This window comes from Nomascus leucogenys, chromosome 6, assembly GCF_006542625.1.
Source record: "Nomascus leucogenys isolate Asia chromosome 6, Asia_NLE_v1, whole genome shotgun sequence".
In the NCBI taxonomy this organism is placed as follows: domain Eukaryota; kingdom Metazoa; phylum Chordata; class Mammalia; order Primates; family Hylobatidae; genus Nomascus; species Nomascus leucogenys.
The window spans coordinates 104177416-104195677 of record NC_044386.1 but is presented as its reverse complement, the minus strand read 5'-3'; positions in this window follow the sequence as shown (position 1 = coordinate 104195677).

The window sequence follows — 18262 nt, the reverse complement described above, 5'->3', positions numbered from 1 at the left end:
AATTTCCAAATGTTTCTGTAATAAACATGTTTTACTTTTATAGTTAGAAACAACTATTTGGAAAAAGAAAATAAAATGTTTTAAGAAGAGTTTCATCATTCTCATGCTAGAAAAAAAAAATATATATATATATTTTTTTTTTTTTTTGAGACAGAGTCTCGCTCTATCGCCCAGGCTGGAGTCCAGTGGTGTGATCTCGGCTCACTGCAACCTCTGCCTCCTGAATTCAAGCAATTCTCCTCCCTCAGCCTCCTGAGTAGCTGGGATTACAGGCACCTGCCACCGTGCCCAGCTAATTTTTGTATTTTTAGTAGAGATGCGGTTTCACCATGTTGTCCAGGCTGGTCTGGAACTCCTGACCTCAGGTGATCTGTCCGCCTCAGCCTCCCAAAGCGTTAGGATTATGGGCGTGAGCCACCACGCCTGGCCCTTAGTGAACTGTTTCTGAGTCATCACCAAGTGAAATTTCCAGATAAGTGAAGCTAAGGCATGTGGGTTTATATTCTGTGCTTCTTCTAACTAATTAATTCTGGCTTCTAGAGAAAAAGAACTGAGATTGTTCACACGCAGCAGGGAAGAACATTGTCTACCATGGGTTTGGGTGTGGGGTGGAGGTGCCATTATGCTTGCTGTGGATTTGTCTTTTTAAAAACTGAATTGCCATCTTCCCTTGCACCCTAACATTTGGTTTGCTCTCAATAAGGCAGTAGCTGTGGTCTAATGGAAAGCATGTTGGCCTCGGGGTCTGAAGATTTGAGCTGGAATCTCAGCTATGCCACTCACTATGACCTTGAATGAGTGGGTCATTGACTCTCCCCTCCTGAGCTTGGACTATGAGCTATTCATTCCCAGCTCATAAGGTGTGTGTGAGGATTAGAGGAGATGATAGATGAAAGCATCTGCTTAGTACCCAGCTTATGGGGAGTGCTCAATCATTTATGTGCATTTATACAACCCTTATTTATTTATCCATCCAATAAGTAGGTGACACAAATTTGGGGGCAGGGAATATGATCCTGTACTGAATACTTACAAAATTTCCGAAGATGAAAATAGGGCCCTAAAGGGGCTTGTTCAGGAGAAAGGAAGCATCCTTTCCTTTGGGTCAAACATCCTCTCAAAGTGAAGGTATATTTAGAAGCCTTCAAACTGGCTTCCTGCTCTAAGGGAAGAAATATTTGCATTTGTAGAGATGACCTATTAGGGAAGCTCTAATAAGTTCTCAAAGTGTGGTTCCTTGACCTGCAGCATCAGCATCACGTGAGAACTTGTCAGGAATGAAATGACAAAGGCCAGCTCCTAAAACTCAATCGATTTGTAGGTAAAATACTCAGGCCCTCGCTCATAGGCTTGGTTCTTACAAACTTCAGATGCTTTTAATCCACAGCAGAGAAGAAACAGCAAATAAAAAGTGAAGTGGAGCTATTAGAAGGTGGACCAATAAAGGCAGAGATAAGATGGCAATCGATGGAGAAAATTCAAATACTAAGTCCAGACTTAAGCTCTTTAAATGTGGGGTAAACAACAACATACTTCCGCAATAGCCTATGGCCATTACTTAATATTCTACAGGGAGATATCTGTAGCGCTGGCCTAGAATCATCAAGAAAAACTTAAACCATGTTTTTGTGTTCTGTTTAAAATGGTAGGATGGTATGGATTTCAGAAAGACTTTTTTTTTTTTTTTTTTTTTTTTTTAGATAGAGATTCGCTTTTCTTGCCCAGGCTGGAGTGCAATGGCACAATCTCGGCTCACTGCAACCTCTCACCTCCTGGGTTTAAGCACTTCTCTTGTCTCAGCCTCCCGAGTAGCTGGGATTACAGGCATGCGCCACCATGCCCAGCCAATTTTTGTATTTTTAGTTGAGATGGGTTTTCAACATGTGGGTCAGGCTGGTCCCAAACTCCTGACCTCAGGTGATCTGCCCGCCTCAGCCTCCCAAAGTGCTGGGATTACAGGCGTGAGCCACTGCACCCGGCCAGAAGACTTTTTTGAAATGAAAAATATACTTCAAATAACATTTGAGTACTTTAAGGAGTTAGCTTTACTTATTTGGGAATTTCACTTTGTGGCATGCTTCCTTCCCTCAAGAAACTGATCAATGAGGCATCACTGTAACTTGTTGAGGTCAAGAGCCATTCCCCATACCTTTACCCACTCCTGTTTGACCACACTGTAAGAACTCAATAAATGCGTGTTGGTTGATTAAGCTTCCCTCTAGGCATTGGGAAAAAAATGGTGTAAACCCAATTGTTTTGTAGTTATCATGCTGTTGCCACCATGCCCGATTATTGCTTTTATCTTCAAAGCCCAATGTTCCCTGCTGATTTCTGTACTGTTTGCTTCTTTTCTTCTTTGCAGAAAATGAAATCTATGCATGGAGTGCAACCTTGCTGAGAACATTTGTTTCCTTTCTATATTGTCTCTCCATGGCCTGCTCGCTCCCTTCAGGTACTAATCATAATTATAGCTATTCAAGATTCAGTGAATTTCATCATTCCTTGTTACCAGCCATGAAAATCATTGATTGGTTCAAGGATTGGCTATTTATTGAGATGACTTATTAGGGAAGCCCTAATAAGAGCTTCTCAGAGCATAGTCCCTGGACCAGCAGCATTAGAATCACCAGGGAGCTTGTCAGAAATGCAAATTTTCAGGCCCCACTCAGACCTACTGAATTAGAAACACAAGGAATGGAGCCCAGCAATCTTGGTTAACAAGCCTGCCAGGTGATTCTGATGCCTGGTCAGGTTTGAGGGTGGCTGTTCTGGAGTACCATCCTTCATCTCACCCCTTACTGTACCAAAGGAAGTGGGGTGGAGTTGGGGGAGAAAAGTTGTCCTCGGTTCAGAATATTTGCAATATAAACCTACAGAGATAACTAAGCTTAGTAGAAACAGCACAGGCTGAGATAAACCTCGGCTTAAATTCTGGCTCTGGCTACATGTCTTTGAGCATAGCATTAATACACCCTAAATGTTATTAACCATTTTGTGACTCAGTGTCCTTAATGCTTTGCAGAACATAATGTTAGTTCTCTTGCCCTTATGTTGTTTAGGCACTAGAAGTGTTTCCACTTGGAAAAATGTGTCTTCCTATGAAAACCACATTTGGTGCCCAGAACCAAATGTATCTGAAATACTAACTTAGCTTTATACTTTAGGTATATTATGGGTTAAAAACACACTTAACAGGCTTTTGTGTGCTGGCTTGGGAACTTTATTATCCATTTATTTCATCATTTATTCATGCCTTTTAAAAAAGCACAATACAATTTCCCTATGGGGAAATATATTCCAAGTTCCAAAAATGTAATTTACACATAACTTTTGTGACATGCTCTGTTCATTTGGTGTCTCTATGCATCCATTATATCTTTAATGTAATCCAGATAGTCAAACTCAAGGAGCAGGGATCTGGAAGCTCCACAAAATGAGTATCTTTCCTCAATACTAGTAAATAGTCTTTGTAACTAAGTAAAACTCAAAAGTTGTGACTTGTTTTCAGTTCTGACTATGCTCAGCTGAAAACAAAGAATAAGACATTAGGGCAAACCTGGGCTGACTGAGGCATAGAAGAAAATGGAAACACAGAGTTTGGGCACCTGTTTGGCCATGAAGCCACGTCCATTGTGTGCAGGGTAAGTTCTCACTGAGCCTCCTAGCACCTTAGCCACCACATCATAAGGTGACTTCAATGCTGTAATTCAAGGGCAAGAGCTCTAGACTTTTGAAATGAACCACCCATTTTTTTTTCTAAGAGGAAATGCACAAATTGTGAGAAGAGATCTCAGCTTTTGTTGCAGATCTGTAAGTTTTCTCCTCTTTAAAATTGGCCTGAGCCAGGCGTGGTCCCAGCTAGTCAGGAGGGACCTGTAGTCCCAGCTAGTCGGGAGGCTGAGGCAGGAGGATGGCTTGAGCCCAGGAGTTTCAGGCTGCAGTGAGCTGTGATCACACTGCTGCACTCCAGCCTGGGCGACAGAGCAAGATGTCTCTAACAATGACAACAACAAAATTGGTCTGTGAAAATTTAGATGAAGACTGCTAATTTGTGTGAAGCAGTGTGGTATAGTAGGTAGTGTGTGCATGAGGGGCAGAGGATCTGAGTAACCCTGGCCTTATTTCTTGCATATTATCTGATTTTTTTTTTTTTTTTGAGATGGAGTCTTGCTCTGTTGCCCAAGCTGGAGTGCAGTGGTGTGATCTTGGCTCACTCCAACCTCCACCTCCTGGGTTCAAGCAATTCTCCTGCCTCAGCCTCCAGAGTAGCTGGGGCTATAGGTGTATGCCACCATGCCCAGCTAACTTTTGTATTTTTAATAGAGATGGGGTTTCACCATGTTGGCTAGGCTAGTCTCAAACTCCTGACCTCAGGTGATCCACCTGCCTCGGCCTCCCAAAGTGCTGGGATTACAGGCCTGAGCCACCGCGCCTGGCATAATCTGATCTTTGACAAGTTATGCAACCTCTTTCAGCCTAAGTTTTCACATCTGTAAAGGAGTAATAATAATACTAATGATACTCAACCTTCCTAATTCCCAGGGCTATTGTTGTAAGGAACAAATAAGATGATGTATGTTAACATCTTAACCAGTCTATATGGACATGGAATATTTATCTAGGAAAAAAACCTAGGAAGTCATCAAGTGGAGCATTGTTGACCACAGGGGGCTCTTTTGATAGCAGAATGAACAGGAAGTAACCACAGATGGAATGGACTTGCATAATGAGAGAGATTTTTTCCAGCCAACATTTAACCCTTTTTCCTGCTTACAGCCAATGACTCTTGATAGCTGGAGAAGGTGTTCATGTATGTTTCTCACAGGTATTTTTAGGGGAGTTTCTGCAGAGGGCACTTGTGTGGAACTTTTCAACTGTTAGTGGGAATAAATTAGGGCAGTAGAAATACAGTTGAAGAATCTGAACTTGAAAAACTGTAAACGGCAAAGCCATACAAAAGTGAACCTAGTGAAACAGTAAAGTTATGTTTGTCCTGTCACTCATGACTGCGCTTACCCGTCCAGAGGTCTGAAGGTTTAGTCTCTGAAGGGATCAAACAGAGAAGCCTCTGGATGGGATACTCGAGACATATTTGTGGGTGTGAGCACAATACCAGTGAACGCCATGCTAAAAACAGGGATTGAATGGCTATATGCACACTGAATTCAGAATGAAGGCCGGGCGTGGTGGCTCATGCCTGTAATCCCAGCACTTTGGGAGGGCAGATCACTTGAGGCCAGGAGTTGGAAAGCAGCCTGGCCAACATGGCAAAACTCTGTCTCTACTAAAAATACAAAAATTAGTTGGGTGTGGTGGGACATACCTATAATCCCAGCTACTTGGGAGGCTGAGACATGAAAATCATTTGAACCTGGGAGGTGGAGGTTGCATTGAGCTGAGATTGCACCACTGCACTCCATTCTGGGTGACAGAGGGAGACTCTGTCCAGCTAAAAAAAAAAAAAAAAAAAAAACCAGAATGAAGGGACTCATTGTCTTCTTCCTCCAACCAGAACATTGGTAGCAAGGACATTACCTCTAGGCAGGAGGACAGAAGGCTTTTCTTTAAGAAATTGACCAGATCAAGAAAAAAATGCCTACATATACTGACATCAGTGTTTTACCCCAACAGGTACCATCTACACAATCCTAGAATGAAGTTCAAAGTCAACAAAGCTCATCATATGCTCAGAGCTTCAAATCAGGTTTTCTTCTCTACTGGTTAGTATAAGTAGATGGCCAAGAAGCACTAGTTATCTGAGAAAGTCTCTAAAATGATAGGTTGGGATGAAACAAGCAAAAAACCCACAACAGCTTAAAGAATACACAGGCAAGACAGGGAGAAAAGAAAGTAATAGAAAATAACCTATTATTAAAACCCTCAGAAGGAAAGGAAAGGATACTCCATCTACGGAAAAAAAACCAAGATGCTATCTATAAAAAGAAATATTTGGAGGACAAAAATGTGCTCCTGGAAATTAAAAACATGATACTGGAAATTAGAAACTCAGTAGAAGAAAAGGAAATCAGCTAGAAAGTAGAATAAAAAATATAGAAATAGAAACTAAGCTAAAAATGTAAGAAAGTTAAAGGATCAGGAGATCTAATATCTGAATAATGTGAGTTTCCAGAGTGAAAGAACAGGACACAAAGGGGAGGAAATCATCAAAGAAATAGTTCAAGAAAATTCCTCGCATTAAAAGACATTAGTTGTCAGATTGGAAGGGTCTGTTGGATTTACAACAAAATGAGTAAAGACAGATTTACAACAATGCACATGTTGTGAAGTTTTAGAACACTGGGAACAAATAAGTTTCTACAATCTTTGAAAGAAAAAACTTGATCTTTTTTTGTATTTATCATACAAAGGATTGGTAACAAAAGTGGCTTTGAACTTTTGAATCACAACCTTGAAGACAAGAAAATAATAGAGCAGTGCCTTCCAAATTCTGAAGGAAAATTATTTCCATTCTAGAATTCTATATGTAAACTATCACTTCAATTTGAGAGGTGAAAAACTACTTTTTCAGGTGTGCAAAATCTGTAAAACTGGATCTTAGACAACCTTTCTTAAGAGGAATTAGGAGATCCAGTTAGAAGAGAGCCCCCTGGAGGAAGAGAAGATCCCAGAATGAGAGCTGTGCCAGTGGTGCAGATTAGAAGGGTAGACTAGAGAGACAGATTGAGTGCTGTCATCAACAATTCCCCTGCTGACATTTACTTTTTTTTTCAACTTTAGGAAAGCATGCCTGGGTTTCATATTAGCTTCTAATCTTGTCTTGGCCACATATTGATGAAATTCCTACATCACTGCTGCTTAGACCAGGTCATTTATTTCACCCCACAGAATTGTTCTGTTTTCATTACTCCTGAAGGCTAGTTGGCAAGGACTGGGGTCAGGCCACGGCAGGTTTAGAAGCAGAAAATACTCAATTCAGAGTATAGTCCATCCATTCAGAATGCTAGACATCCTTTGCCTGGCTCACAGGACAGTCCTGTCTGATGGCCCAATTGTGGCAAGCCCTGTTACTGAGGACTCACTGGTATGCCTGGCCCTATGACTTCACCGGAAGGGGCTGTGATGAACATTGAGGGCAGCTAGAGACAGAGCGTGACCTGGAGACTTCTTCAGCTTTTCTTTTCTTGGAAGCCTTCATCTAAAAGTGGTGATGTTATCTGTTTTGTTGTTGTTGTTGTTGTTTTTGAGACGAAGTCTCGCTCTGTCGCCCAGGCTGGAGTGCAGTGGCCGGATCTCGGCTCACTGCAAGCTCCACCCCCTGGGTTCACACCATTCTCCTGCCTCAGCCTCCCGAGTAGCTGGGACTACAGGCACCCGCCACCGTGACCAGCTAATTTTTTTTGTATTTTTGGTAGAGATGGGGTTTCACCGTGTTAGCCAGGATGGTCTCCATCTCCTGACCTTGTCATCCGCCCGCCTTGGCCTCCCAAAGTGCTGGGATTACAGGCATGAGCCACCGCACCCGGCCGATATTATCAGTTCTTTACAGGGCTAGGGTTGTGCTGACTGCTGAGTTTTTCAAAATGAAACAACTATTTTTTAGGGATACATACATTTGTGCTACAACTTAATAAAATGCAAAGGAATGCTTAACATTAAAGTCAGAACAGTGGTTAATTCTCTGGGGAGTGAGGGAGAACAGGGTGCAATTAGGGAAGGGCAGGGAGTGGACTTTAAAATGACTTGTAATGTATTAGTATTTCTCAACCTAGGTGGGGGGTATATTGTTGTGTAATTCTTACTATTTTGAAAGTGTAGGTTGGGCCTGGTGGCTCACGCCTGTAATCCCAGCACTTTGGGAGGCCAGGGCGGGCAGATCGCTTGAGTTCAGGTGTTTGAGACTAGCCTGAGCAACATGGTGAAATACCATCTCTACTAAAAATGCAAAAATTAGCTGGGTGCGGTGGCATGTGCCTGTAGTCCCAGCTACTTGGGAGGCTGAGGTGGGAGGGTCGCTTGAGCCCAGGAAGTTTAGGCTGCACGTGAGCCAAAACTGCATCACTGCACTGCAGCCTGGGCAACTGAGACCCTGTCTCAAATAAAAGTGTACATATACAGTTTCTACATTCTTCTCTATTATCTATATTGTAATACAGTTTTTAAAAATTATTTTTAATGTTTATGGATACATAATAGTTGTATGTATTTATGGGGATACATGTGATATTTTGATACAAGCATGTAATGTGTAATGATCAAATCAGGGTAACTGGGATATCCATCACTTCAAACATTTATCATTTCTTTGTGTTAGGAACATTCCAATTCTACTCTTTCATTGATTTTGAAATATGAAATAATTATTGTTAGCTATTGTTTCCCTATTGTGATGTCAAACACTAGATCTCATTTTTTTTACCTAACTGTATTTTTTACCCATTGACCAACTCCTCTTTGTCCCTGACCCCACTACCCTTCCCAGCCTCTGGCAACCATTCTTCTACTCTCTATCTCCAAGAGTTCAATTTTTTTCTCTGCTCCCCCATATGAGTGATAACATGTGATATTTGTCTTTTTGTGCCTGGCTTATCTCACTGAACATAATGTCCTCCAGTTCCATCCATGTTGTTGCAAATGACAGTATCTCATTCTTTTTTCATGGCCAAATAATATTCCATTGTGTATGTGTATCACATTTTTTGATCCATTCATTTATTGGTGAACATTTAGGTTGATTCTCTACGTTGGCTGTGAATAGTGCTGCGATAAACATGAGTGCAGATAAGAACGCATAAGAGTGCAGATATCTCTTCAGTATATTGTTTTCCTTTCTTTTGGGCGTATACCCAACAGTGGGATTGCTGGATCATATGGTAATTCTATTTTTAGATTTTTTGTGAAACCTTCATACTGTTCTCCACCTTGTCTGTACTAATTTACATTCTCACCACCACTGAATGAGGGTTCCCCTTTCTCCACATCCTTACCAACATTCGCTACTGCCTGTCTTTTGGATAAGAGCTATTTTAACTGGGGTGAGATAATATCTCGTTGTAGTTTTGATATGCATTTCTGTTATGGGTAATGAGATTGGGGATCTTTTCATATAACTGTTGGTCATTTATATGTCTTTTTTTTCTTGCTTTTTTTTTTTTTTTTTTTTTTGAGACAGGGTCTTGCTCCGTTGCCCAGGCTGGAGAGCAGTAGTGTGATCTCAGCTCATTGTAACCTTCGCCTCCCAGGTTCAGGCAATTCTCCTGCCTCAGCCTCCTGAGTATCTGGGATTACAGGCACATGCCACCACGCCTAGCTAATTTTTGTATTTTTAGTAGAGTTGGGGATTTTGCCATATTGGCCAGGCTGGTCTTGAACCCCTGACCTCAAGCGATCTGCCCCCCCTGACCTCCTAAAGTGCTGGGATTACAGGCATGAACCACGGTGCCCGGCCTCGTTTGTATGTCTTCTTTTGAGAGATGTCTATTCAGATCTTTTGCCCATTTTTAAATTGGGTTTTTCTTTTTTTGCTATAGAGTTGTTTGAGCTCCTTATATATTGTGGTTATTAATCCTTTATCAGATGGGTAGTTTGCAGATATTTTCTCCCCTCTGTGAGTTGTCTCTTCACTTTGTTGGTTGTTTCTTTTGCTGTGCAGAAACTTTTTAGCTTAAGATGTTCCCAGTTGTCCACTTTTGTTTTGGTTGCCTGTGCTTTTAAGGTCTTACTCAGGAAACATTTGCCCAGAGCAATGTCCTGGAACATTTCCCCAGTGTTTTCTTTTAGTAATTTTATGGCTTCAGGTCTTAGATGTAAGTCTTTAATCCATTTTCATTTGATTTTTTTTTTTTTTTTTTTTTTTGAGACTGAGTTTCGCTCTTGTTGCCCAGGCTGGAGTGCAATGGCATGATCTTGGCTCACCGCAACCTCTGCCACCTGGGTTCAAGCGATTCTCCTGCCTCAGCCTCCTGCATAGCTGGGATTACAGGCATGCACCACCACGCCCAGCTAGTTTTGCATTTTTAGTAGAGACGGGGTTTCTCCTTGTTGGTCAGGCTAGTCTAGAACTCCCGACCTCAGGTGATCTGCCTGCCTCGGCCTCCCAAAGTGCTGGGATTACAGGCATGAGCCACTGCAATTGGCCGATTTGATTTTTATATATGGTGAGAGATAGGGGCCTAGTTTCATTCTTCTGCATATGGATATCTATTCATAATAGAGTTTTGAAATACAAATGGACCCAAAGTTATGCAGCAGATGAGGGATTCCTAGAGTGGATGCTTGAGTTATGTTGAGCTCCAAACCCCAAGGCTTAAGGTAGAATTATTTTGGTTCTGATAGAGAGGAGGAAACTCCCAATTCCTTAGTATTAAATTCTCACTTGCTGTGGCCTGTTCTGCAAGGATCGAGTCACAGGAAACATCAAGAAAGATGTGGTTAGTTCTTTACCAACTGCTGGACTGCTGGAATGTTCTCTGCCTTGATTCAGATGTTACTGGGGTGGGAGAGAAGCCCCTAATTATAGTCAGTTACTGACTCATATCCATACTTTGCTCATGGTTATTTCCTCTGAAAAGAAAATATGTGGTATTTTTGCCTAATGGGTGCGTATGTGTGTGTTGTTTATTATCTCTTCACAGTGTCTTTACATGACCTTTAGCTGTAGGGTTGGGCCTTCCTGGGAGCTCTTAAGTCTGCTCCAGCTATACACACTGCTGCTGGATTGCTTTCACAGGCACACCCAGAATGTGGGTGTGGCATTGAAATACGCAGCTCTCTGGGGTGTCATTTCACACTACCTGCTGTGGTCAGTAGTAACTGAACAGGATCTGGAAGCACACCTGCTCCTAGGAACTAGTCAGGACTCCCTAGGTTACAAGGAGCAGAAACCCAATGCACAGATTTAAATGCAAAAAAGACTTACTGGCATACGTAACTGCACAGCATTGGAGGAGATTCAGGTACAGCTGGATCCGGGCCCCCACAGGATCATTGGAAGCTATTTCTGTCTGCTTTCTTCTGTATTGGCCTCTTTTCAGGTGCACTCTCCCCCGTCTGGTGGCCTGGGGCAGTTACAGTCTTGTGTTAATATTTTACTTGCTTATTAACTCCAGTATTTTTTATATACTGAGTTCTTTTTGAATGCTCTCTCAATAATTTCAGCAACAGTTTGGAGACTTTTAATGGTCCAGGTAGGGCTATGTAACCATCTCCGAAGCAATCACATTGGCTAGGGTGGTACAGTGGTCTCACCAAGAGGGCACACATGCCCACCCCATTTCTGAGGGAGGGGCTTAGATCCACATGACACGGATCGAGAAAAGAAAGGTAGCTTTTGTTATAACAACTATTTGTACATACAAACTTCTCTGGAGTTAATTTTAGATAACTAATTTTTGAATAGTGATGTTTGCAATGATAGATTATAAATCTAATTTGTGAACATTGTCTTCCTACCTAACCGTATTTTATGAATTTCCACACTTAATGAAAATATGCTTTAAAAACATAGAAGTTTTCAATTCAAATGAGTAAGAAAGTTTCTGTGCCAGGCATGGTGGCTCATGCCTGTAATCCCAGAACTTTGGGAGGCTGAGGCGGGCAGATCACTTGAGGTCAGGAGTTTGCAACCAGCCTGGACAACATGGTGAGACCTCGTCTCTACTAAAAATACAAAAATTAGCTGGGCATGGTGGTGGGAGCCTGCAATCCCAGCTACCTGGGAGACTGAGGCAGAAGAATCACTTGAACCTGGAAGGCAGAGATTGCACTTAGCCAAGATCCTGCCACTACACTCCAGCCTGGGCGACAGAACGAGACTCCGTCGCAAATATATATATATATATATATATTTTAGTAAAGCAACTGGGCAGCAACAGAGCTCTTATGTCTTTATATCGAATGGAAGAAAAACCAAACAGAAGAAATCTACTGCTTCTGACAGATCTTAGGATATAATTATTCAGACTTGGGGCCTTGAGTTCAATTTGATTCATTGAAAGCTCAGGAAACATTTTGGTTTGGTTTAAAGACTTGCCCATTTAGTTTTCCTACTGAAGGGATTTCTAACACAGTACCTGGAAAAAGAAAGTGTTTCTAGATTGAAGGAGTTTGCTGCAAATCTTCTCTCTTATTAAAGAAATACTCGTATTTCTGACTTCATATTTTCCCTTCTCTGAGGGGGGCTTGTATTCTCTTTCATTGCACGGGGCAAGATGCATTTTGGAGACGCATCGCTTGATTTTAACTTCTGGCTCTGTTTCTCTGACTGTGACTTCATCAGAAAGCTAGTCACTCAGTGCCTTTCTATGCTTCCATTTCCTCATCTGTGGAAACCTACATAGGATAACCTACAGAAACTACTTAGGATGGTGCCTGGCACGTAGTAAGCCCTTCATTGGTGTTTGCTACCGTTATTGTTATTTCATGAGCTCTCAAAGCACACAACCACAGGCCTGTTTTACTTCTGGTTGAGATGAAGCTTGGAGGGCAGAGGGCAGACGCCTGAAGCTAAGCAGCTTATTAAAAGTAGAATAGAAATAGATGAGAGGAAACCAAAGTGCTTTTCTCTTTAGATAGTTATCAAAGCACGCTTCGCTGCAGACTATGGGCTTGGGTATGGCCAGAGATCAAAGGCCCTCTTATGTGCAGTGACATTTCTGAGCACAGGGCTGAGTTATAAAACCCTTGAATGGAAGGTTTTGGCACTTGGAACACGGCTTGGGCTAGAAGGGCAGGGTTTTTATAGAGGCGATTCATGGAAGTGCTTATGCTGGTGAAGAACCCAGACTGTTATGACTCACTTGTCTCTTTATTGCTTTGGACCAAGAACTGTTGTTTCCTTTTAAGTCCCTCTGTAGGAGCTGAGCTACAGACTAGGGCCAAGATAACCCTTTCAGGAAGACACAGTGGCTTCAGTGAGTGTGAACGGGAATATTGCCTTGTTGGGCTCTGGGTCAAGTGTCCTGGACAAGCAGAATAAGGATTTTATTTTACCAGGGTAGAATTGCTTTTGGAAACTGGCAGCATCCTTAAAATCTTAAACTTCAGATAAGCTTTCCTTTTGTCTGTCTGCCATTTTCATTCTCTGAAAGCCCAAACTAAATTTGATGGTGTGACAAGCAGAGGACAGAAGAACAACTTTGGAAAGTAGAAATTAATGTGTCTGGGCTGCTACATATAGAACTAGGGATAGTAGAAGGGGTCATTTGAAGTCCAGGTTGCCTGAGGTACTGCTAGATCTCCTGGGAAAAACTGAAGGGGACTTTTGGACTGATGGTGAGGCCTCATGCGGTAGGCAGACTCCTAAGATATACTGCAGTGCTCTCCAACTCCTGCTCCTTACCTCTTTAGGTAAGCTCCTCCCCTCGTGTTCAGGCCAGACCTATTGACCTGCTTCTGATGAATGGAATATTACAAAAGCAATGGGATGTCACTTTCATGATGAGGTTGCAAGAGGCTGTGATTTCTTCTTTGCTAGGAATCTCTCTTGCTGCTGCTTTCTCCTCTCTCTTGACTTCTTGGCTTGTGTGCTTTGATGCTGAAACCAGCTTCCATGTTGGTGGAACCTGCAAGGCAAGAAATCAAGAGCAGCTTCTAGTCAGCATCCAGCAGAGAACTGGGTCCTCAGCCCAACAGCCCAAAAGGAAGTGAAACCTGCCAACCGCCACCAGATGAGTTTGGAAGTATATCTTGTCCCAGTTGAACTTTGTGTTGACTGTAGCCCAACTGGAGTAATTTTCAATGCAGCAATAGATAAAGAATATACCAGGTCAGTAAAATTTACTGTCTTGAACAAGGAGGGAAACAAAGATTACCCTCAAACTCTGGGGCTTTGGATACTCTTTGTGAGTTTGGAACTTATTGTGAAGTAGCAGATCATCCAGAATTCAAGGAGACAGTGGTTCTTCTTCCCTGGGGGATCCTAGGTAATGTTATGGTCTGCAATACAGAGCTTGGCAGTTATTCCAAGACATTTGAGAAAGGATGCTAAAGCCAAGAGTGCCAGGATTTCTTTGGGACTCCTAATTGAAGCTGAAGTCACTGGTTGGGAGAAAATCTCCTCCTTGGTGAACAGGAGCAGGAAGTATTAAGTGTGGGGAAAGACAGAGGCAAATCCAAGTCTTTATTTATTTATAATTCTGGTTTCAGAATGGAGCTACCACATGGTCAGGAGGAAGAGACTCACAAAGAAAGATGAAGGTTGCAGAGAGGTGCTGTGGAAATAGCACATGCTGAAGGAGTCTTCTAAGCAGCCCAGAGGCGATGACATACCGGTGCCAGCAGAGGAGGAGAACCACGCTTCAGTATAACAAAAACTTCAATGAATCATGCTCAACGTGGAAAAGTTGAATAGACATGGCTAAGGATAAAAGAAAAGAACATACACATAATCTCACTACCCAGAGAGAAGCAATGTTGACATATTTTTCTTCCTCAATGCATATTTATATATTGTTGATATTTTTACCGTCTGTGCAATTTTGCTTTAATTAAACATTTAAATTATGAAATAATTCAAACATACCAAAACAATATGTCACCAAGTGTGGCAGTTTGGATTAAGATGGGTGGCAATAGAATGAGTTCCCCTTCATTCCAGGCAATAACATTGGCTTAGACAAGAAAGACATTTATTTTTCTCTCCCCTTAACTATGTCTGTAGGTGGTCAATCCAGGGCTGGTTTGGCAGTTCTATATCATCATCTCTGGGGATGCAACCTCCACCACTTTGGTGTGCCATTCTTGGGATGCCTTTGTGTTTGCAAATGGTTGTTGGAACTCCAGAAATCTCACCCACATCCTACCCCATAGGAATTCCTCTTTCTCTCTAAAGAAACTCCCAAGAACGTTTATACCACACTTTCATTCATATCTTGTTGGCTAAAATGTAGTAACATGGCCACATCTAATTGTGTGATAGGTGGGAAATGAAGTTTTAATTCAAGATGATGTGATCAGCTAAAAAATTCTTTGCCAGGCTGTGGAACCATCAACCAAATTTAACATATAATATCACTTCGCTAATTTGGATCTCTTTAAAATTTTTTTAAATTAAGAAATGAAGAGTTAGGCCAGGTGCACTGGCTCATGCCTGTAATCCCAGAACTTTGGGAGGCTGAGGAAGGTAGATCGCTTGAGCCCAGGAGTTTGATACCAGCCTGGGCAACATGACAAAACCCCATCTCTACTAAAAACAAAAAAATCAGCCAGGTGTGGTGGCATGCGTCTGTAATCCCAGCTGCTTGGGAGGCTGAGATGGGAGGATCTCCTGGGCCCAGAGAGTTTGAGGTTGCAGTGAGCTGTGATAGCCCCACTGTACTCTAGCCTGGGTGACAGAGTGAAACCCTATTTCAAAATTAAAAAAAGAAAGAAATGAAGAGTTAAAGATATAGATAGACTCTACTTTCACCAAGGATATAGAAAGCTAAAAAAGTATTACTCCCACATAACAAGAAAAAGCCAGATAAACTACAACATTGTAACTTTTCTTAAACCCATCTGAGAATTGAGTTAGGAGGGTGATTAAGCAGCCTGAAATCCAGGCAAAGACCAGCCCCTCTGAGAAGAGAGAAGATCCACACATTAGCTCCCCTTTGGGCACAGCATGGGTGGTAGGAACATCGGGTACTATATTAGTAGGTCAGAAGTCAAATAAAATTTGTAATGATTTGGTAAAAGCTGAGTATGGGCTACGTTGACAGTATAGAAACCTTGGGATCCCAGACACCAGGGAAGTTCACACTTATTAGTAGTTTCTTCTCCATGGACTTCTGTTGAGTGCTCACAAGAAAGATTGAGTCAAGGAGGGAGAAGAACAGAAAGTTCTCTAGTTGGTTAAGACCTGAAGGATGGAGGAAATTGGTCCCTGCCACAGGAGACTCCTCCCCTGTGGAACCAAAGCCATGAGCTATGGAAGGAGAAGCTGCCAACTGAGAGGTAGCACCACAGTGAGGACCCAGGGAGCTGGGGGAAAGGTCAAAGACAACATTCTTTCTATGCCAGGGAAAGGGGTAGGAAAACATTCTAAGTATGAATGCTATACCAATACAACTAGCAGCCTCCTACTGGTGGGAAAAGTGCAGGAAGCTATGTCTTGCACAAGACCTAAAGAAAAAAGCAGAATTTGGCTTACAGTGGGGAAGAAAGGCAGGATCAGTAGGAAAGTCACACCTCTAAGACCCAGGCACAAACAGCTTACCCATTTGACAGAAAATCCTCTTCCTTCCAACAGAGAATTCCCCCTTCTCCCTCCCCCTGCCCCACAAAATCAGGTGAGCAAGCACTGAGTTTCAAGCAATGCAGCTTACTACTGCGGAAGAGACAAGAGCATGGGAGGCGATCCTCTGTGTATTGCACACACAAAGGAAGGCTGGAAGCTAAGGGTGGAGTAGAGATATTTAGAAAAACTCTCCAGCATCCAGCCCCCACACCAAGCACAAGGTCACACTAGAGGAATTTGAAGCCACTGGTTGACTAGTTACACCGAAGGTAACTATAGCAACAAAATCCCCTTCTCAGTTCCTGACCAGATTGACTCACCCTCCCTGCCCCACTAATAACCTAATTTTAAAAATGTGTAAATGTGGTGGGGTGCAGTGGCTCATGCCTGTAATCCCAGCACTTTGGGAGGCTGGGGCAGGTGGATCACCTGAGGTCAGGAGTGTGAGACCAGCCTGGACAACATGATGAAACCCTGTCTCTACTGAAAATGCAAAAATTAGCTGGGTGTGGTGGTGCACGTCTGTAATCCCAGCTACTCGGGAGGCTGAGGCATGAGAATCACTTGAACCCGGGAGGCAGAGGTTGCAGTGAGCCGAGATTGCGCCATTGCATTCCAGCCTGGGTTACAGAGCAAGACTATGTCTCAAAAAAAAAAAAAAAAAAAAGTGTATCCATTTTCAGGCACAAGTACTATTTATCTTCATCTTTATTCTACACACACTGTCCAGCAGTCAGTAAAAAAAAAAAAAAAATACGAGATGTACACATAAGAAAAAAAAGCCTGATTAAAGATAAATAAAACCAATTTATCTATTTTTATTTTTAATTAAAAAAAAATTTCAATAGCTTTTGAGGTACGGTGGTTTTGGGCTAATGGAAGAATTATATGGTGATGAGTTCTGAGATTTTAGTGCACCCATCACCTGAGTAGTGTACATTGAACCCAATATGTAGTTTTTTTTGTCCCACAACCGCTTCTTACTCCCCCTGTTCAGAAGCTCCATAGTGCAGTATATCATTCTGTATGCCTTTGTGTCCTCATAGCTTAGCTCCCACTTATAAGTGAGAACATATGATGTTTGATTTTCCATTTCTGAGTTACTTCACTTAGAATAATAGCCTCCAGTTTCATCCAAGTTGTTGCAGGCATTATTTTGTTCCTTTTTATGGCTGAGTAGTAGTCTATGGTGTACATATACCACATTTTCTTTATTCATTCATTAGTTGATGGGCACTTAGGTTGGTTCCATATCTTTGCAATTGTGAATTGGGCTGCAATAAACATACACGCACATGTCTTTTTTTTCTTTCATATAATGACTTACTTTCCTTTGGGTAGATACCCTGGAGTGGGATTGCTAGATCAAATGGTAGATCTACTTTTAGATCTAGATTTCTTTAAGAAATCTCCATACTGTTTTCCATAGAGGTTGTAATAATTTACATTCCCAGCAGCAGTGTATAAGCATTCCCTTTTCACTACTTCCACACCAACATCTATTTTTTTGACTTTTTAATAATGACCATTCTGGCAGAAGTAAGGTGATATCTCATTTTGGTATTAATTTGCATTCCCCTGATGATTACTGATGTTGCGTATTTTTTCATATGTTTGTTGGCCACTTGTATATCTTCTTCTGAGAAATATTATTCATAATTTTTGCCCACTTTTTGATGGGGCTATTTTTTTTTCTTGCTGAATTGAGTCCCTTGTGAATTCTGGATACTAGTCCTTTCTCAGATGCACAGTGTGCAAATATTTTCTCATAATCTATGGGTTATCTGTTTACTCTGCTGATTATTTTTTGTGCTGTGCAGAAGCTTTTAAATTTAATCAGGTCTCATTTATTTATTTTTGTTTTGTTGGGGTTTTAGTTATGAATTCTTTGTCTAAGCCAATGTCCAGAAGAGTTTTTTTAAGGTTACCTTCTAGAATTTTTATGGTTTTGACTCTTAGATTTAAGTCTTTGATTCACCTTGAGTTAATTTTTGTATAATGTGAGCAATACGGACCCAGTTTCATTCTTCTAAATGTGGCTAGCCAGTTTTCCCAGCACCTTTTATTAAATAGGGTATCCTTTCTCCA